This window comes from Hylobates moloch, unplaced genomic scaffold, assembly GCF_009828535.3.
Source record: "Hylobates moloch isolate HMO894 unplaced genomic scaffold, HMol_V3 SCAFFOLD_19, whole genome shotgun sequence".
Taxonomy (NCBI): Eukaryota; Metazoa; Chordata; class Mammalia; order Primates; family Hylobatidae; genus Hylobates; species Hylobates moloch.
The window spans coordinates 35,476,774-35,499,313 of NW_026652294.1; positions in this window are offsets into that span (position 1 = coordinate 35,476,774).

Genomic DNA, 22,540 nt, shown 5'->3' on the forward strand with positions numbered 1-22,540 from the left:
CTGGCCCATGGCAGATTGCAGGCGCCGCTGGTTAGCCTGAGTCACGGCAATTGCAAATGCACCAACTTGGCCAGATTGGCTGTCAGATTGGATTTTTAAAAAAATCTAGATTCATGCTGTTTATAAAAGACACACATCGAACAAGGATATGGAAGGCTGAATGTCAATGGCTAAAAAACACTCACCAAGAGAAAGCTAGTGTATCTATATACATATCAAACTAAATAGTATTTGGCCGGGCGCGGTGGCTCACGCTTGTAATCCCAGCACTTTGGGAGGCCGAGGTGGGCGAATCACGAGGTCAGGAGATCGAGACCACGGTGAAACCCCATCTCTACTAAAAATACAAAAAATTAGCCGGGCGTGGTGGCGGGCGCCTGTAGTCCCAGCTACTCGGAGAGGCTGAGGCAGGAGAATGGCGTGAACCCGGGAGGCGGAGGTTGCAGTGAACTGAGATCTTGCCACTGCACTCCAGCCTGGGTGACAGAGTGAGACTCTGTCTCAGGAAAAAAAAAAAACAACTCTTCAAACTCAGCAATAAAAACCCAAATAATCCAATTTAAAAATGGCCAAAATATTTGAATGTACATTTCTTTTGTTTGTTTGTTTGCTTTTTGAGATGAACTCTCGCTCTGTCACCCAGGCTGGAGTGCAGTGCTGCGATCTCAGCTCACTGCAACCTCCATCTCCCAGGTTCAAGCAATTCCCTGCCTCAGCCTCCTGAGTAGCTGGGATTATAGGCGCCCGCCACCGTGCCTGGCAAATTTTTGTATTTTTTGTAGAGACGGGGTTTCACTATCTTGGCCAGGCTGGTCTTGAACTCCTGACCCCGATCCACCTGCCTCGGCCTCCCAAAGCGCTGGGATTACAGGTGTGAGCCACCGCGCATGGCCTTGAATAGACATTTCTTTCTGAAGAAGATATAACATCATAAATGATCAGGGAACTGCAAATCAAAACCACAGTGAGATACCAATTCACACCCACTAGGATGGCTAGAATAAAAAAGAAATAATTTTTAAAATGATTGCAACGATTTGAAGAAATCAAAACCCTCGCAGGCTGCTGGTGGGAATCAAAACAGGTGCAGCCTCTTTGGGAAATAGTCTGGTAGGTCCTTGAGCAGTTAAATGTAGAACTGCCATTTGCTCTGACAATTCCCCTTCTAGGGCTATACCCAGTAAATTGAACACACGCTCACACAAAAACTTTGACATGAATGTTTGTAGCAGCAATTATTCGTAATAGCAAAAAAATGGAAGCAACTCATCTGTCCAACAAAAGAATGGCTCAACAAATTACGGTGTATCCACACAGTGGAATAGGATTAGGCCACGAAAAGGAATCATACTGACAAGCTGTAACATGGATGAAACTTGAGAACGTGATGGCAAGTGAAAAGAGCCACTCTTTTTTTTTTTTTTTTTGAGATGGAGTCTCGTTCTGTGGCCCAGGCTGGAGTGCAGTGGCACAATCTTGGCTCACTGCAACCTCTGCCTCCCAGGTTCAAGCAATTCTTCTGTCTCCGCCTCCCCAGTAGCTGGAACTACAGGCACCCGCCACCATGTCCGGCTAATTTTTGCATTTTTATTAGAGATGGGGTTTCACCATATTGGTCAGGCTGGTCTCGAACTCCTGACCTCAGGTGATCCACCTCCTCGGCCTCCCAAAGTGCTGGGATTACAGGCATGAGCCACACACCCAGCCAGGAGCCACTCTTAAAAGGCCAGATATTGTATAATTCCATTGATATACAATGGCCAGAACAGGCAAATCCACAGAGACAGAAAGTAGGTTGGCCGTTGCCAGGGGCAGGGAGGGAGGAAAAGTTGGGGGAAGGTAGAGAGTGACTGCTAATGGGCACAGGGTTTTTTTTGAGGTGATGAATTTTTTTTTTTTGAGATGGAGTCTCACTCTGTTGCCCAGGCTGGATTACAGTGGCGTGATCTTGGCTCACTGCAACCTCCATCTCCCGGGTTCAAGAGATTCTCCTGCCTCAGCCTCCTGAGTAGCTGGGACTACAGGCACCCGCCAACATACCTAGCTAATTTTTGTATTTTTAGTAGAGATGGGGTTTCACCATGTTGGTTAGGCTGGTCTCGAACTCCTGAGCTCAAGTGATCCACCTGCCTTGGCCTCCCAAAGTGCTGGGATTACAGACATGAGCCACCGATCCCAGCTGAAAATGTTTTAAAGTTGATTGCGGTGATGGTTGTACCGATCTGTGAGTCTGCCAAAAAACATTGAATTGTACACCTTAAAGGAATCTGGTATGCACATTGTATTTCAATAATGCTGACATATATATATATGGAATCACATAATATCTGGCCTTGGCCATGTGCAGTGGCTCATGCCTGTAATCCCAGCACTTTGGGAGGCCGAGGCAGGCAGATCACCTGAACTCAGTAGTTCGAGACCAGCCTGGCTAACATGGCGAAACCCTGTCTCTACTAAAAAATATACAAAAATTAGCTGGGCGTGGTGGTGCATGCCTGTAACCCCAGCTACTTGGGAGGCTGAGGCAGGAGAATCACTTGAACCTGGGAAGTTGCAGTGAGCTGAGATTGCGCCATTGCACTCCAGCCTGGGTGACGGAGCAAGACTCTGTCTCAAAAAAAAAGCCACCCTTTCTGAGTGGCTTCTTTCACTTCACCTAATGTTTTCAAGGTTCATTCAAGTGGTAGCATGTTGCAGTACTTGATTCCTTTTTACGCCCATTCCACTGTGTGGATACATCAGAAGCACCTCAATTTGTTTATCTATTCTTCAGTTGGGCATACGAGGTGCTTCCACTTTTTTTTTTTGAGATAGGATCTTGCTTTGTCACCGAGTCTCATGGCTCACTGCAGCCTCAACAACCTCCTGGGCTCAAGGAATTCCCCCACATCAGTCCCCCGAGAAGCTGGAACTACAGGTGTGTACCACCATGCTCAGCTAATTTATTTTTATTTCTTTTTGAGACAGGGCCTCACTCTGTCACCCGGCTGGAGTGCAGTGGTGTGATCATGGCTCACTGCAGCCTTGACCTCCTGGGCTCAAGCAATACTCCCATATCAGCCTCTTGAGTAGCTGGGATTACAGGCACCTGCCACCACACCTGGTTAATTTTTGTATTATTATTTTTGAGACAGAATCTCTCTCTGTTGCCCAGGCTGGAGTGCAGTGGCATGATCTCAGCTCATTGCAACCTCTGCCTCCCAGGTTCAAGCGATTCTCCTGCCTCAGCCTCCCGAGTAGTTGGGATTGCAGGCGTGCGCCACCATGCCCAGCTAATTTTTGTATTTTTTTTAGTAGAGACGGGGTTTCACCATACTGGCCAGGCTGGTCTCTAACTCTTGACATTATGATCCACCCACCTTGGCCTCCCAAAGTGCTGGGATTACAGGCGTGAGCCACCGCGCCTGGCCTAACTTTTGTATTTTTAGTAGAGACAGGGTTTTGCCATGTTGCCCAGGCTGGTCTTGAACTCCAGACCTCAAGTGATCCACACGCCTCGGCCTCCCAAAGTGCTGGGATTACAGGCGTGAGCCACCATGCCTGACCAACTTTACCCATTTCAACCTTTGATGTGTGCAGTAAAATGCATTCTTGCTGGTGATTTGCGGTCTTGGGTGTCTGGGCCAAGCAGAGCTCACCCTTGGACGCATGCGCAGCAGATGGTGGACCGTGTTTTTTGTACGTGTGTGTTTTGCATTAAGGAAGGAAAGTGATGACCTTCATGGGTCAGCATCTTTCCCTGAGTCTCCTCTCTTAAATGAATACTTGGGATCCCAAGTGGCTTATCATGAGTTTTCCTCTCTATCAAGGCTCTGTGAACTCTGGCTTGCTGGAAGCATGGCTAATGGCCTGTTTTTTTTTTTTTTTGGCCCCTGAACTAATAGCGGTTTTAACATTTGTTTGTTTAAAAAAATACATTTCCGGCTGGGCGCGGTGCCTCACGCCTGTAATCCTAGCACTTTGGGAGGCCGAGGCGGGGGGGATCACCTGAGGTCGGGAGTTTGAGACCAGCCTGACCAACATGGAGAAACCCCATCTCTACTAAAAATACAAAATTAACAGGGTGTAGTGGCAGGCACCTGTAATCTCAGCTACTTGGGAGGCTGAGGCAGGAGAATCACCTGAACCAGGGAGGCGGAGGTTGCGGTGAGCCAAGATCGCGCCATTGCACTCCAGCCTGGGCAACAACAGCGAAACGCCGTCTCAGGAAAAAAAAAAAAAAAAAAAGAAAAGAAAAAAAGAAAAATAAAAAAGATACATTTTGCCACCTCCCCACCTCTTCCACGAGTTCCCCGAGCCCTGCAAGATGACGATAGGATACAATTGTTTCCACCTCATCACAGCAGAATGATAATGCTTATAGCCTGTCAGTGGTGAGTTCTTGAATGTGTGGGCCCCAGGAACACACCCCGGAAGCCACATGTCCCTGCCCCAAGGGAAGGGCCCTGGAGAGCAGAAGAGAGGAGGAAAGTTGAGCCTCTTCCCCTTTTCCGTCCGCCTTCCTCCTGCCCTGAGTCTGCACACAGAGGAAGGGTCTAAGCTAGAGAAACCTGGACTGTGAATCCACACCCAATGGACAGATGAGAAGACTGAGGCCAGAGACAACGCAGGGTCCAGCCCCTGGTCCTATGCCTGATGCCTGTCACTGGAGACCCCTCCCCCCACTTCAAGGTCGCCTCTAGAAGACATACGCTGAAGCCAAGTGTTTTTGGAGTCTCTTGATGGACGCTTGGGCCCTGCCACGGAACGGCCCCTTAGTGAAGGTTCTCATCTTAGCCTTCAGCGCCACCTGGTGGCCACTGGGTATCAGACCTGGGACTTGCCTTGAGGGCTGCCAGAAACTTGAGTTTGTCCAGTCACATCACTGCATCCCGTGGAGAAGTCTCAGTGCCGACCTGCCTGCCTGCCTGCTTGCTTGCTTGCTTTCCTTTCTTTCTTTCTTTCTTTTCTTTTTTCTCTTTCTCTATTTCTCTTTTTTCCCTCCCTCCCTCCTTTCCTTCCTTCCTCTTTCTCTCTGTCTCTCTCTCTGTCTCCCTCCCTCTCTCACCCCTCCCTCCCTTCTCTCTCTCTCTGTCTCTCTTTCTCTGTCTCTCTCTCTCCTGCCTTCCTGCTTTCTTTCTTTCTTTCTTTTATTTTGGAGTTTCACTCTGTCACCCAGGCTGGAGTGCAATGGCACAATCTTGGCTCACTGTAACCTCTGCCTCCAGAGTTCAAGCAATTCTCCTGCCTCAGCCTCCCGAGTAGCTGGGATTACAGGCGCCCACTACCACGCGCGGCTAATTTTTTGTATTTTTTAGTATAGACGGGGTTTCACCGTGTTAGCCAGGATGGTCTCGATCTCCTGACCTTGTGATCTGTCCGCCTCGGCCTCCCAAAGAGCTGGGATTACAGGCATGAGCCACTGCGCCTGGCCCATTCCTTCATTTTCAAATGATATTCCATTGTATGCACATGCCATGTTTTGTTTATCCATTTGCCCATGGATGGACATTTGGGTTGCTTCCACCTTTGGGCAATTATGAATAATGCTGCTATGAACAGCTGTGTACAAAGTTTTATGTAGACATATATTTTTATGTTATTTTGTTTATTTATTTATTTATTTATTTATTTGAGACAGAGTCTTGCCCTGTCACCCAGGCTGGAGTGCAGTGGCACAATCTTGGCTCACTGCAACCTCCACTTGCCTAGTTCAAGCGATTCTCCTGCCTCAGCCTCCTGAGTAGCTGGGATCACAGGTGTGCACCACCACACCCAGCTAATTTTTTGTATTTTTAGTAGAGATGAGGTTTCACCATGTTGGCCAGGCTGGTCTTGAACTCCTGACCTCAAGTGATCCACCTGCCTTGGCTTCTCAAAGTGCTGGGATTACAGGCGTGAGCCACTGCACCTGGCCTATGTAGACATATATTTTTATTTCTCTTGGTTATATATCCCAGGAGTGGAGTTGCTGGGTCATACGGTAACTCTACGTTTTATTGTTTGAGAAGCTGCCAGATCATTTTCCAAAGTAGCTACGCCATGTTATATTCCCACCAGCAATGCACACGGCTTCCAATTCCCATAACTCCCCTGGCACTTGCTATTCTGTCATTTTGATTCTAGCTGTCCTATGAGTGTGAGGCGGGATCTCATTGTGCTTGTCTTAGGTCATTTTTTTTGTTTGTTTTTTTGAGATGGAGTCTCACTCTATTGCCCAGGCTGGAGTGCAATGGCACAGTCTCAGCTCACTGCAACCTCCATCTCCCAGCGTAAAGCGATTCTCCTGCCTCAACCTCTTGAGTAGCTGGGATTACAGGCACCCGGCACCATGCCTGGCTAATTTTTGTATTTTTGGTAGAGATGGGGTTTCACCATGTTGGTCAGGCTGGTCTCAAACTCCTGACCTCAAGTGATCTGCCCTTTTCAGCCTCCCAAAGTGCTGGGATTACAGGTGTGAGCCACCACGCCCAGCTTCTTTTTATTATTGAGTTGTAAAAGTTCTTTATTTATAATACATACCAGTCCCTTATCAGGTATATAATTTACAATCCTTTTGTTTTTTTTTGAGACAGAGTTTTGCTCTTGTTGCCCAGGCTGGAGTGCAATGGCAGGATCTCAGCTCACTGCAACCTCCGCCTTCTGGGTTCAAGGGATTCTTTTTTTTTTTTTTTTTTGAGACGGAGTCTGGCTCTGTCGCCCAGGCTGGAGTGTAGTGGCATGATCTTGGCTCACTGCAAGCTCCGCCTCCCGGATTCATGCCATTCTCCTGCCTCAGTCTCCTGAGTAGCTGGGACTACAGGCACCCGCCACCACATCTGGCTAATTTTTTTGTATTTTTAATAGAGACGGGGTTTCACCATGTTGGCCAGGCTGATCTCAAACTCCTGACCTCAGGTGATCCACCCGCCTCAGCCTCCCAAAGTGCTAGGATTATAGGCGTGAGCCACCATGCCTAGCCTGTGGTATATCTTTTTATTTTTATTTTTATTTTTTTGAGACAGAACTTCGCTGTTGTTGCCCAGGCTGGAGTGCAATGGCACGATCTCAGCTCACTGCAACCTCCACCTCCTGGGTTCAAGTGATTCTCCTGCCTCAGCTTTCTTAGTAGCTGGGATTACAGGCATGTGCCACCACGCCCAGCTAATTTTGTATTTTTAATAGAGACGGGATTTCTCCATGTTTGTCAGGCTGGTCTTGAACTCGTGATCCGCCCTCCTCGGCCTCCCAATGTGCTAGGATTACAGGCATGAGCCACTGCGTCCGGCCAGGTGCATCATTTTTATAATAATAAAATTCTTATTATTGTTTTAAGCCCCTAAATTTTGGGGTAATTTGCTACGCAGCAATAGACAACTAGCTCAAGCTGCCCGTTACGGGGCCACGGCCAACCCCTTGCTTCCTTAGCTCCCAGGTGAGTGTAGTCAAGACAGAGGCAGGTGCCTTCTTGGGGCCTGCTCTCTTGGCTGTAAAGGCCTTTTCTTTCCAGGGGCTTGTGGTGAGATGGTGTAACCTGGAGCTGGGGCCAGGGACTCCCTCTTCTGTCTGGTGAAATGGGTGTTGCAGCTGCAGCTAGGAGCATAGGGAGGCAGAGCTGGGATAGAGCCTGAGCTCGTCCCCTGGATCTTGAAGTTCTTTCCTTGGTAGTGAGGGTTGAGGCTGGAGTCTCAGCTGTGCCCTCCCGTGGCCTTCACTTATGGTTAGGTATATGCGGGAAACAGATGTTGCCTATTCACATGAGGGGTCTAGGTTGCCAAGGATTCACCCTAAATAAGGAGAGAGCGAGGCCCTCAGCCTTGGTTGGTGCAAACCTCTGGTGCTGGAGAGCAGAGCGATGCGGTTTGTAGCACTGGTCCACCACGCAGGTTGTCCTCTGCTCCTTGGTCCTTAGTCTAAGGAAAGGGAGAGGGGGTGTCAACACTACAACCCTGGATCCCTGCAAGACACTGGCTGCCCCACAGAGATGCCCCTGTGTACAGAGAGCATCCGGGGCCATGCATTTGAAAGACTATTCCACGCGAAGGCAAGATTTTCTTTTTCTTTTTCTTTTTTTTTTTTTTGAGACACGGTCTTGCTCTGCCACCCAGGCTGGAATGCAGTTGTGCACAATCTCAGCTCACTGCAACTCCGCCTCCCAGGTTCAAACGATTCTCCCACCTCAGCCTCTTAAGTAGCTGGGATTACAGGCACATGCCATCACACCTGGCTAGTTTTTGTGTGTGTGGGGGGAGGGTTTGTTTTTTTTTTTTTTTTTTGGAGACAGAGTCTTGCTCTGTCGCCCAGGCTGGAGTGCAGTGGTGTGATCTCGGCTCACTGCAAGCTCCGCCTCCTGGGTTCATGCCATTCTCCTGCCTCAGCCTCCCGAGTAGCTGGGACTACAGGCACCCGCCACCACACCCTGCTAATTTTTTTTGTATTTTTAGTAGAGACGGGGTTTCACCGTGTTAGCCAGAATGGTTTCGATCTCCTGACCTCGTGATCTGCCCTCCTCGGCCTCCTAAAGTGCTGGGATTACAGGAGTGAGCCACTGCACCCAGCCCATATTTTCGAATGGGGATACAGTTCTAGCTATTTTACTGATGTAGGCCAGAGCATCCTTTGTCGAAATTCAGAGCCTACTATTACTCCCAGGTTGGTGAGGCTGATGGCCTGAGAAGCTAGATTTATTCACTCATTCAGAGCACCTGTTTTGTCTTCCTGCTCTCCACAAGGCCTGGGCCAGTGGGAGGCAGAAAGGCCTCCTTTCCCTCTAGAGCCTCACTGACAAGTGGAGGACACAGAAAACCCTAATGATGAGCAGCAAATGTCGTAATAAAGATAAGCCAAGCCAAAAGGCTTAGCCAAGCCTGGCAGCTTCCTGGAGGAGGTGATGCGTGAAGTTTGCACCAGTAGGAAGTGGCATCAACAGGCCCATGGGGTGAGTGTTGAAAGTTCAGAGAGCTGGGGATGGAGGGAGTTTGGAGCATTCTCTTCCTCCTTTTCATCTATCTCTGTCCACTTCCTCTTTCCCATTCCCTTTCTTTCCTTGCTTCTCTTTTCCCAGCTTCCCCTCAGTTTGCCAGGCCCTCTCATTCCAATCTCTGTTCCCAGTTTTGGCCCATTGTTCACCAAAGCTAGGTCCCTAATAACCGTGGGTCCCTGTATTTATAGATTCCAAAGGAAAGGGGAGATTTTCCACACTGCTGTCTTGTGGTTTTTTTGTTTTTTTTTTTTGAGACAGAGTCTCGCTCTGTCGCCCAGGCTGGAGTGCAGTGGTGTAGTCTTGGCTCACTGCAAGCTCTGCCTCCCGGGTTCACGCCATTCTCCTGCCTCAGCCCCCCAAGTAGCTGGGACTATAGGCACCCACCACCACGCCCGGCTAATTTTTTGTACTCTTAGTAGAGACGGGGTTTCACTGTGTTAGCCAGGATGGTCTCGATCTCCTGACCTCGTGATCCACCCACCTCGGCCTCCCAAAGTGCTGGGATTACAGGCGTGAGCCACTGCACCCGGCCTTCCACACTGCTGTCAAATCAGGAGAGCCAAGGCTTTGCAGGCACAAATTCCTGACCTTTCTGGCGTAGCTACAGCCATGTGACACCCGCAGTCCTGAGCCCTGGAGCTGTGTGGATAGCACACATCATATGCACATTTTGTTTAGTTTCAAAGCATTATTATTATTACTATTATTATTTGCAATTTTATAACTTTATTTGATGTATGTGACGATCAGCGATTAGTTCTCATCCACATTGACTGTCTGTAGATTTTTTAAAGTGGTGAGAGGTACATAGGTAACCAAAGTATATAGCTTATTTGGTGAATCTTCATCCTCATTACGTTTTCTGGACAGCTGCATACGGATTCGGTATGGGACATTCCTTTTTTTTTTGAGACAGAGTCTCGCTCTGTCGCCCAGGCTGGAGTGCAGTGGCGCGATCTCGGCTCACTGCAAGCTCCGCCTCCTGGGTTCACGCCATTCTCCTGCCTCAGCCTCTCCGAGTAGCTGGGACTACAGGCGCCCGCCACCACGCCCGGCTAATTTTTTGTATTTTTAGTAGAGACAGGGTTTCACCGTGGTCTCGATCTCCTGACCTCGTGATCCGCCCGCCGCGGCCTCCCAAAGTGCTGGGATTACAAGCGTGAGCCACCACGCCCGGCCCGGACATTCCTTATTCCTTTGGCCCAGACAGCTTTGTTGAGCCTGGTGTCAATGCGCACATCTGGAGTTCCCATCTCCTTCATGGCAAATTTCCGAATCTCTCTGAGTGCCGGAGGGGCACGCTTCTTGAAGCCCACTCCCTGGATGCGCTTGTGAATGCTGATGGTGTATTCTCGGGTTACCACTTCGTTGATGGCAGAACGGCCCTTTTTCTTCTCGCCACCCTTCTTTGCGGGAGCCATTCTGCCGGGTCCAAGTTGCAAAGCATTATTTTTTATTTCATTTCATTTATTTATTTGAGACAGAGTCTGGCTCTGTCACCCAGGGTGGAGTGCAATGGCACGATCTCGGCTCACTGCAACCTCTGCCTTCTGGGTTCAAGTGATTCTTCTATCTCAGCCTCCTGAGTAGCTGAGATTACAGGTGCCCACCACCAAGCCCGCACTCATTTTTATATTTTTAGTGGAGGTGGGGTTTCACCATGTTGGCCAGGCTGGTTTCGAACTCGTGACTTCAGGTGATCTGCCTGCTTCGGCCTCCCAAAGTGCTGGGATTACAGGCATGAGCCACAGCACCTGGTATTTTTTTAATTTTTATTTCTTCATTTATTTAGAGACAGTGGCTCACTCTGTGCCCAGGCTGGAGTATGGTGGTGCGATCATGGCTCACTGCACCTTCAAACTCCTGAGCTTAAGCAATTCTCCCACCTCAGCCTCCTGAGTATCTGGGACTACAGGTGCATGCCACCACACCTGGCTAATTAAAATTTTTTTTTTTTTTTGTAGAGACAAGGTCTTGCTATGTTGCCCAGGCTGGTGTCAAACTCTTGGGCTCAGGCAATCCTCCCGCCTCAGCCTCTCAAAAAGCTGGGATTACAGGAAGGAGCCACCATGCCCAGCCAGCAGTATTTTTTTTCTGATTATAAAAGCTATACGTGAGGCTGGGCGCAGTGGCTCACACCTGTAATCCCAGCACTTTGGGAGGCCAAGGGAGGCAGATCACAAAGTCAGGAGTTCAAGACCAGCGTGTCCAACATGGTGAAACCCTGTCTCTACTAAAAATACAAAGTTAGTTGGGCGTGGTGGTGCACACCTGTAATCCCAGCTACCCTGGAGGCTGAGGCAGGGGGATTGCTTGAACCCAGGAGGCGGAGGTTGCAGTGAGCCTAGATCGCGCCATTGCACTCCAGCCTGGGTGACAGAGCAAGACTCCATCTTGGGGGGGGGAAGAAGGTATACATCCCACTGCTTTTTCTTTTCTTATATTATTACTATGCAAGCGACATTGCAGAAAAATTAATATACACAGATAAGACAGGGAGGTAGTACAGCAGAGAGGACAGGAGCACAGAGTTCAGAGCCACATGGGGCAGTGACTTAGCTTCTTTGTGTCTCAGTTTCCTCACTTCAAAAGTAAGTATAGGCTGGTCACGGTGGCTTATGCCTATAATCTCAGCACTTTGGGAGGCTGAGATGGGAAGATCACTTGAGCCCAGGAGTTTGAGACCAGCCTGGGCAACATGGGGAGGCCTCCTCTCTAAAAAATTAAACAATAAAAAATTAGCCAAACGTGATGTTGCACCTGTAGTCCCAGCTACTCAGGAGGCTGAGGTGGGAGGATCGTTTGAGCCCAGGAGGGCAAGGCTGCAGCGAGCTATGATTGCAACACTGCACTCCAGCCTGGGTGACAGAGAGAGTCCCTGTCTCTGCCTGCCCCCGCCAAAAAGTAAGCATAATGATAATTTTTTTTTTTTTTTTTGAGACAGAGTCTGGCTCTGTCGCCCAGGCTGGAGTGCAGTGGCGTGATCTTGGCTCACTGCAAGCTCCGCCTCCCGGGTTCATGCCATTCTCCTGCCTCAGCCTCCCGAGTAGCTGGGACTACAGGTGCGTGACACCACGCCTGGCTAATTTTTTTGTATTTTCAGTAGAGACGGGGTCTCACCATGTTAGCCAGGATGGCCTTGATCTCCTGACCTTGTGATCCACCTGCCTCGGCCTCCCAAAGTGCTGGGATTACAGGCATGAGCCACCGCACCAGGCCAATTTTTTTTTTTTTGAGACGGAGTCTTGCTCTGTTTCCCAGGCTGGAGTGCAGTGGCATGATCTCAGCTCACTGCAACCTCCGCCTCCCGGGTTCAAGTGATTCTCATGCCTCAGCCTCCTGAACAGCTGGGACTACAGGTGCGCACCACCAAGCCCAGCTAATTTTTGTATTTTTAGTAGAGATGGGGTTTCACCATATTGGCCAGGCTGATCTCAAACTTCTGACCTCGTAATCCACCTGCCTCGGCCTCCCAAAGTGCTGTGATTCCAGGTGTGAACCACAGCGCCCGGCCAGCATAATGATCATTGCCAATTCACAGGCGCTGTTAGTGTTTGCTATTATTATTATTGGCATGTAGTGATAGAAAAAAGAAATAAAGGAAAAAAGTTTACCTATAGTTCTATGAGCCTGAGATAAGTACACTGTTAAGCCTTTGAGATATAGCCTTCCACACTTTCACTATATGTACATACTTTATAAATATGGTCAGTTCCACAACGTGGTCTAAAATATGATCATAACTCTAATTTTCTCAATTGATTGTTCATGCTTGTGTATGCCTTATTATTATTATTATTATTATTTTAGACGGAGTCTTGCTCTGTCGCCCAGGCTGGAGTGCAATGTCGCAATCTTGCCTCATTGCACCCTCTACCTCCCGGGTTCAAGCAATTCTCTTGCCTCAGCCTCCGAAGTAGCTGGGACTACAGGCATGTGCCACCATGCCTGGCTAATTTTTGTATTTTTAGTAGAGGCGTGGTTTCACCATGTTGGTCAGGCTGGTCTCGAACTCCTGACCTTGTGATTCGCCCTCCTCGGTCTCCCAAAGTGCTGGGATTACAGGCGTGAGCCACCATGCCGGGCCTGTGTATGCCTTATTAAAAAGAAATCCAGGGCCGGGCGCTGTGGCTCACGCCTGTAATCCCAGCACTTTGGGAGGCCGAGACGGGCGGATCACGAGGTCAGGAGATCGAGGCCATCCTGGCTAACACGGTGAAACCCCGTCTCTACTAAAAATACAAAAAATTAGCCGGGCGCGGCGGCAGGCGCCTGTAGTCCCAGCTACTCGGGAGGCTGAGGCAGGAGAATGGCGTGAACCTGGGAGGCGGAGCTTGCAGTGAGCCGAGATCGCGCCACTGCACTCCAGCCTGGGGGAAAGAGCGAGACTCCGTCTCAAAAAAAAAAGAAATCCAGGGCCAGGCGTGGTGGCTCACGCCTGTAATCCCAGCACTTTGGGAGGCCAAGGCAGGTGGATCGCTTGAGCCCAGGAGATAGAGGCTGCAGTGAGCTGTGATCACTGCTACTGCACTCCAGCCTGGTTGATAGAGTGAGACCCTGTCTCAAAAAACAAACAAACAAAAACCATTCAGGATCTTGAGACCACCCTGTATCACCCAGGAGCTTTGAGAGCCCACACCATGCGGGGCATAGGTCATGACTGCTATTTCCCATCATGACCACATGGTGTCGCCATTGAAGCCCGGTTGTAACCAGTCCCCAGGACTTGGTGGTAATGATGCTTTTTGAAATCGTGCTAACCTCAGCGAGAAGGGTTCCAGGCTTGAGATGTCAAGCTTGCTATTCTCAGGGTTCAGCGGCTCTATTTCCTGCACACTTTCCACCACCTAGGATGACTCCTAGCTCCAGGAGGCCTGGGTTAGGACAGCTTCTGACATCTGCCACCTTCTAGATCTAGAACCTAAAATTTTCCCTTCCTCTTTGGAAATTCACACTCAGGAGCTCGTTTCAGCCTTGCAAGCATCAAGGCTGGGAGGTGGTTAGCCATCTGCGAAGACATGGTCTGCTTATCCCGTGGCCACTTTCTTTTTTTTTTTTTTTTGAGACAAAGTCTTGTTCTTGTCTCCCCAGGCTGGAGTGCAATGGCACAATCTCGGCTCATTGCAACCTCTGCCTCCTGGGTTCAAGCGGTTCTCTTGCCTCAGCCTCCCAAGTAGCTGACATTACTGGCGCCTGCCACCACGCCTGGCTAATTTTTATATTTTTACTAGAGACAGGGTTTCACCATGTTGGCCAGGCTGGTCTCAAACTCCTGACCTCAAGTGATCCGCCCGTCTCGGCCTCCTAAAGTGCTGGGATTACAGGCGTGAGCCACCGTGCCCGGCCACCCCGTGGCCCCTTTCTTTCCCATTCTTCCTCAGAGACAGAGGTGGGCTTCCCTGGCACCCACCTTCCCAGCTTCTCCTGCAGACGTGGCACCGACGTGTGACTCAACCTGGCCAGTGGGCTGTGAGGGAGCCCCAGCGGGGGAATTTCTAGGACAGATTTTCCTCTCTAATAAATACACATGAACACATTTTAGGATGAATCTCCTACCTTCTTCTATGTGAGACGACAAGCCTCAAGACGGAGACTGTGGTAGCCAGCCTGCAAGAAGATCTTGTGTCAGGGCGTGGTGGCTCAGGCTGGTAATCCCAGCACTTTGGGAGGCTGAAGCGGGTGTATCACCTGAGGTCAGGTGTTCGAGACCAGCCTGGCCAACATGGAGAAACCCCATCTCTACTAAAAATATAAAAATGAGCCGGGCGTGGTGGCAGGCGACTGTAATCCCAGCTACTTTTGGGAGGCCGAGGCAGGAGAATTGCTTGAACCCGGGAGGCGGAGGTTGCAGTGAGCTGAGATTGCACCACTGCATTCCAGCCTGGGCGACAAGAGCAAAACAACATCTCCAAAACAAAACAAAACAAAAATTAGCTTGAATAAAATACATAAATCTTTTCTTTTTAAAAGATCTCCCGCAGGCTTTCCCCGGTATTCATGCCCTTCCACGTGGAGGGGCAGCAGAGAGTGTGGGAGCACAGAGCACAGACTGGCCTGTGTAGCCAACGGAATACAGCTGAGTACAGACCTAGAAGTCCAGGTCAGGAAAGATGCAGGCCGGACGCAGTGGCTCACGCCTGTAATCCCAGCACTTTGAGAGGCCGAGGCAGGTGGATCACCTGAGGTCAGGAGTTCAAGACCAGCCTGGCCAACATGGTGAAACCCTGTCTCTACTAAAAATACAAAAACTAGCCAGGCGTGGTGGCATGCATCTGTAATCCCAGTGACTCAGGAGGCTGAGGTGGGAGAATCGCTTGAACCCAAGGGCTGAGGTTGCAGTGAGTGCAGATTGTGCCAGTGCACTACATCCTGGGTGACAGAGCAAGACTCTGTCTCAAAAAAAAAAAAAAAAAAGATGTTGCAGTTTCTGCCTTGGTCCCTAATGCATTGTTCCCCCTGCAGGAAACTAGCCACCATACTGTGAGGATGCTCAGGCAGTCCTGTGGAGGGACCCATCTAGACAGGAGTCAACAGGCAGCACCAACTTGCCAGCCATGTGAGTGAGGCCCCTTAGAAACAGAGCTCCCAGCCCCAGTCAAGCCTTCAGGGGACTGCAGCCCTTCACTGCAACAAGAGACCCTGAGCCATAGTCCTGCATCTCAGCTGCTCCCAAATTCCTGACCACTGAAAAATGCAAGAGATAAATGACTACTGTTGTTTAAAGCCATGAGTTCTGGGGGGATTTGTTTTATAGCAATTAATTAAGTAATCAAAGGCCAACACGATAAAAATTTCAGAGAGGAAAGATGAAAAACACTGAGTTTTTTATGATGTCATGGAGCCACCGAGTTAATCAACCCTGAAACTGCCTACTTCTTGATTTGCAGTGCAAGAGAATGAATGAATGTCCTGGTTTGGCTGCTGTTACTTCTGCTGTTACTTGCAGCCAAAAGCATCCTTATCGATTCATCACATAAAAGATGACTCTCTGGGGATTTCTGAAGAGTGATTCCTGGCCGGGCGCAGTGGCTCACGCCTGTAATCCCAGCACTTTGGGAGGCCGAGGCGGGTGGATCACGAGGTCAGGAGTTTGAGACCATCCTGGCCAACACGGTAAAACCCCGTCTCTACTAAAGATACAAAAGATTAGCCGGGCGTGGTGGTGGGCGCCTGTAGTCCCAGCTACTGGGGAGGCTGAGGCAGGAGAATGGCGTGAACCTGGGAGGCAGAGCTTGCAGTGAGCAGAGATCGTACCACTGCACTCCAGCCTGGGTGACAGAGGGAGACTCCGTCTCAAAAAGAAAAAAAATGTGATTCCTGAGTGACTTCCTGTGACCTTCTATTCTTTTTTTTTTTTGAGTAAGGGTCTTGCTCTGTCACTGAGGCTGGAGTACAGTGACACAATCACAGCTCACTACAGCCTCAACCTCCTTGGCTCAAGCAATCCTGCAATCCTCCTGCCTCAACCTCCTGAGTAGCTGGGACCACAGGCACACCACCACCATGCCTGTCTAATTTTTTTTTCTTTTTTTTGCAGTGATGAGGGTCTCACTATGTTGCCCAGGCTGGTCTCAAACTCCTGGGTTCAAACAATCCTCTCACCTTGGCCTCCCAAACTGTTGGAATTACAGCTGTGAACCACTGTGTCCAGCCTGTCACGTCCTATTCTGTGAGGCTGGACATTTCTTTTGTTAAAAAAAGGACATAAATTTAAACTCTAATGGGAGCCACTCTGGAAGGGTCTCCGCTAAAAATCATCTCAAATGAGCGAAGACCGTCGTGTAGTTTTTTTTTTTTTTTTGAGATGGAATTTTTTGCTCTTGTTGCCCAGGCTGGAGTGCAATGGTGCGATCTTGGCTCACTGCAACCTCTGCCTACTGGGTTCAAGGGATTCTCCTGCCTCAGCCAACTCAAGTAGCTGGGATTACAGGTGCGTGCCACCGCGCCCAGCTAATTTTTGTATTTTGTATATATATATATGTTTTTGATGGAGTCTCGCTCTGTCACCCAGGCTGGAGTGCAGTGGCGCAATCTCAGCTCACCGCAAGCTCCACCTCCCAGGTTCACGCCATTCTCCTGCCTCAGCCTCCCGAGTAGCTGGGACTACAGGTGCCCACCACCATGCCCAGCTAATTTTGTTTTTGTATTTTTAGTAGAGACGGGGTTTCACCATGTTAGCCAGGATGGTCTCAATCTCCTGACCTCGTGATCCACCCACCTCGGCCTCCTAAAGTGCTGGGATTACAGGCATGAGCCACCGTGCCCGGCTAATTTTTGTATTTTTAGTAGACACAGGGTTTCACCATTTTGATCAGGCCAGTCTCGAACTCCTGACCTCAGGTGATCCGCCTGCTTCGGCCTCCCAAAGTGCTGGGATTACAGGCATGAGCCCCTGCGACTGGCCTCAATTTAACCATTTTTAAGTGTATAGCTAAGAAGCATTAAATGCACTCACATTGTTGTGCAACCATTACCACCCTCCATCTGTGAAACTTTTTCATCATCCCCCAACTGAAATTCTGTACCCATTAAGCAATAACCCAATTTCTCACTTGCCCCCATTCAGTCCCTCCTAACCTCTATTCTACTTTTGGTCTCTGTAAATTCACGTATTCTAGTCCAGCCACCGTGGCTCTCATCTGTAATCCCAGTACCTTGAAAGGCCTGAGGTGGGCAGATTGCCTGAGCTCATGAGTTTGAGACCAGCCTTGGCAACATGGTGAAACCCTGTCTACAAGAAATGCAAAAAATTAGCCAGCATGGTGGCGTGTGCCTGTAGTCCCAGCTACATATGGGCCTGGCCATTTATTTATGTATTTATTTATTTATGAATGACAAGGTCTGGCTGTGTCACCCAGGCTGGTAATCCCAGCACCTTGGGAAGCCAAGGCAGGAAGATCATCTGAGGTCAGAAGTTCGAGACCAGCCTGGCCAACATGGCAAAACCCCATCTCTACTAAAAATGCAAAAATTAGCTGGGCATGGGGGCATGTGCCTGTAATCCCAGCTACTCGGGAGGCTGAGGCAGGAGAATCGCTTGAACTCGGGAGGTGGAGGTTGCAGTGAGCTGAGATCGTGCCATTACACTCCAGCCTGGGCGACAGAGCGAGACTCTGTTTCAATAAGAAATAAATAAATAAAATAAATAATTTAAAAATTCACTTATTCTATAAATCTCATATAAGTAGAATCATACAATCAATATTTGTCTTTTGCATCTGGGTAATTTCACTCAGCATGATGGCTTTTTTTCTTTTTTTTTTTTTTTGGAGACAGGGTCTTGCTCTGTTGCCTAGGCTAGAGTGCAGTGGCATGATCATAGCTCACTGCAGCCTCGAACTCCTGGCCTCAAGCCATCCTCCCACCTCAGCCTCCCCAGTAGCTGGTTTTACAGGTGTGAGCCACCGCACCTGGCCAGTTGTATATATTCTAATGCTGCTCTCCTGGCCTCCCTGACTTGCCCAACCCCTGGGAGTTCTGGCCTCACGAACCCCTCCCTAGTCCCTGACTGGCTCTGAAAACCACCACAGCGTCTCTTTCTTGTTGGGTAAAGGTGAGGGCTGGACCCTGGAAAGGTCCTGTTTGGGGCAGCAGCGGCTGGGTGGGGGCTGCCAAGGTCCTCACTGCTGTGTGGTTTGCATGAGTGTGTGTGAGTGGGGGTGTGGGTACTTGTGTGCCCACCTCCTCCTCACGCACTCACACTTGTGGATGTAGCTCTGCACACGACTCTGGCTCTGAGGGCAGGGGCTGAGAACAAAGTTTCATCTACATGTGCTGGGGAAAACCCCATTATATTTAACACTCACAATACTTCCTCCATACCAAGCATAGTTCTAGGCACTTTTCAAACATCATCGTATTCAAGCCACAACAGTCCCATGAGGTATGTACTATTTTTATCCCCATTTTATTTGTTTTATATTTATTTATTTTCAAGACAGGGTCTTACTCTGTCGCCCAAGCAGGAGTGCAGTGGTGCGATTACAGCTCACTGCAGTCTTGATCTCCTGGGCTCAGGTGATCCTGGGATTACAGGCATGCACCACCATCCTTGGCTAATTTTTGTATTTGTATTTTTATTAAAAAAATTTTTTTTTTAGTAGAGATGGGGTTTCACCATGTTGGTCAGGCTGGTCTCGAACTCCTGACCTCAGCTGATCCACCCATCTCAGCCTCCCAAAGTGCTGGGATTACAGGCTTGAGCCACCACGACCAGCCTTAATTTTTGTATTTTTAGTAGAGACGGGGTTTTGCCATGTTGCCCAGGCTGATCTCCAACTCCTGAACTCAAGCGATCTGCCTGTCCCGGCCTCCCAAAGTAATGGGATGACATTCACGAGCCACTGCGCCTGGCCATCCCCATTTTGTAGGTGAGAAAATTGAGATAGAGAGGTTGGGTGATCTGCCTGAGATCCTATGGCCAGTGAGCAGTCAGTCTAGCTGCGGAGACAGGATCTGAAGCAGGATGCGAGACCGCCTGCATGTGCACATGGATGATCTTGAACTTCCCCTTCTTTCACCAACTGCAGACCCCATGTGGGTGGTCACCGAGATGGTATGCAGCTGAACCAGGCAGTGGATGCCAAGGACATCGTCATCGTTATCACCACCACAATAACAATACTCTACACTCCGTGCTTATCACATGTCAAGCTCTATGTTGGAAACAGTATGTGTATCTATATTAGTTCATCCTCACAATTAACCCCTGAAACACCGTCATATTATTCTCTTTTTTGAGACTGACTGAGTCTTGCTCTTGTAGCCCAGGCTGGAGTACAGTGGCACGATCTTGGCTCACTGCAACCTCCGCCTCTTGGGTTCAAGTGATTCTCCTGCCTCAGCCTCCTGAGTAGCTGGGATTGCAGGCACCCACCACCACGCCGGCCAATTTTTTGTATTTTTAGTAGAGATGGGGTTTCACCATGTTGGCCAGACTGGTTTCAAAATCCTGACCTCAGGTGATCTGCCTGCCTTGGCCTCCCAAAGTGCTGGGATTACAGGCGTAAGCCACAACGCCCAACCCATCTTATTGTTCTGTATCACAGATGAGAACGCCGGTTGGGCACAGTGGCTCATGCCTTAATCCCAACACTTTGGGAGGCCGAGGCAGGCAGATCACCTGAAGTCAGGAGTTCAAGACCAGCCTAGTCAGCATGGTGAAAGCCTGTCTCTACTAAAAATACAAAAAATTATCCAGGCATGGTGGCTCATGCCTGTAATCCTAACACTTTGGGAGGGCGAGGCAGGCAGATCACCTGAAGTCAGGAATTCGAGACCAGCCTGGTCAGCATGGCAAAACTCTGTCTTTACTAAAAATACAAAAAATTATCCGGGCATGGCGGTGCGTACCGGTAGTCCCAGCTATTCGGGAGGCTGAGGCAGGAGAATGGCTTGAACTCAGGAGGCGGAGGTTGCAGTGAGCTGAGATTGCACTGTTGCTCTCCAGCCTGGGGCGACTCTGTGTCTAAACAAGAAAACAAATGAGAACTCTGAGGCTCAGAGAGGTTAGAGACTTGCCTGAGGCGCACAACCAGAAAATAGCAAAATTTGATTTTGAATCCAGGCCGGTCAGACTGTAAAGCTCCTACTTTTTTGTTTGTTTGCTTTAACTTTTTTTTTTTTTTTTAAGAAATAGGTTCTTGCTATGTTGCCCAGGTTGTTTTCAAACTCCTGGGCTCAAGCAATCCTCTTACCTCCGCCTCTCAAGTAGCTGAAACTACAGGCACGAGCCATCAAGCCCGGCTTCTTTAACGTTTTTTAAAAGTTGAGGTAATTACATTACTTAAAATTGTAACCATTTTAAAGGATATAATTCAGTGGCATTTAGTACATTCAGAGTGTTGTGACACCATCACCTCTATCTAGTTGTGAAACATTTTCATCGATCTCCAAGGGGACTCTCTTCCCATTAAGCATTTTCCTCTCCTCTTAGCCCCTGGGAACCATTTACTTTCTGTTTCTGTGAATATACCTATGCAGGATATTTTCTATAAATGGAATCATACAATATGTGGCCTTTTGTGTCTGGTGTCTTTCACTTGGCATAATGTTTTCTTTTTTTTTTTTTTTCGAGACGGAGTCTCACTCTGTCGCCCAGGTTGGAGTGCAGTGGCACAATCTCGGCTCACTGCAACCTCCGCCTCCTAGGTTCAAGCGATTCTCCTGCCTCAGCCTTCTGAGTAGCTGGGATTACAAGTGCAGTGCCACCACACCCGGATTGTTTTTGTATTTTTAGTAGAGATGGGGTCTCATCATGTTGATCAGCCTGGTCTCGAACTCCTGACCTCAGGTGATCCGCCTGCCTCGGCCTCCCAAAGTGCTGGGATTACAGGCGTGAGCCACCGTGCCCGGCCAGCATAATGTTTTTGAGGTCTATCTGTGTTGTAGCATGAATCAGTACTTCCTTCCTCTTTATGACTGGATGCTATTCCATTGTATGATTATGCCACATTTTCTTGACTGATTTATCAGATGGGCGTTTAAGCTGTTTCCACCTTTTGGCTGTTACGAACAGTGCTGCTATGAACATTTGTGTACAAGTATTTGAGTCTTTGTTTTCTTTTTTTTTTTTTCTTTTTTTGAGACAAAGGGACAAAGTTGCTCTGTTGCCCAAGCTAGAGTACAGTGGTCCGATCGTGGCTCTTTGTAACCTCTGCCTCCAGGGTTCAAACAATTCTCATGCCTCAGCCTCCCTAGTAGCTGGGATACAGGTGTGCGCCACCAGGCCCGGCTAAATTTTTTGGATTTTTTAGTAGAGACGGGGTTTCACCATGTTGGTCAGGTTGATTTCAAATTCTTTTTTATTTTTATTTTTTTGAGATGGAATCTCGCCCTGTCGCCCAGGCTGGAGTGCAGTGGTGTGTTCTCGGCTCACTGCAAGCTCCGCCTCCTGGGTTCATGCCATTCTCCTGCCTCAGCCTCCCGAGCAGCTGGGACTACAGGCGCCCATCACCATGCTCGGCTAACTTTTTGTATTTTTAATAGAGGTAGGGTTTCACTGTGTTAGCCAGGATGGTCTCGATCTCCTGACCTTGTCATCCACCCGCCTTGGCCTCCCAAAGTGCTGGGATTACAGGTGTGAGCCACCGCGCCCAGCCTCGCATTCTTGACCTCAAACGATCCACCTGCCTCGGCCTCCCAAAGTGCTGAGATTAGAGGCCCAGAAGAGTCTTTGTTTTCAATTCTTTTTTTGAGACAGAGTCTTACTCTGTTGCCCAGGCTGGAGTGCAGTGGTGCAATCTAGGCTCACTGCAATCTCTGCCACCTGGGTTCAAGCGATTCTCCTGCCTCAGCCTCCCGAGTAGCTGGGATTACAGGTGCCTGCCACCATGCCTGGATAATTTTTTTGTAGTTTTAGTAGAGACGAGGTTTCACTGTCTTGGCCAGTCTGGTCTTGAACTCCTGACTTCGTGATCCACCTGCCTCGGCCTCCCAAAGTGCTGGGATTACAGGTGTGAGCCACTGCACCTGGCCTGTTTTCAGTTCTTTTGGATATATACCTAGGATTGGAATTGCAGGGCCATATGGTAATTTTATGTTTAACCTTTGGAGGAACTGCCAAACTGTGTTCCACTGTGGCTGCCTTATTTCACATTC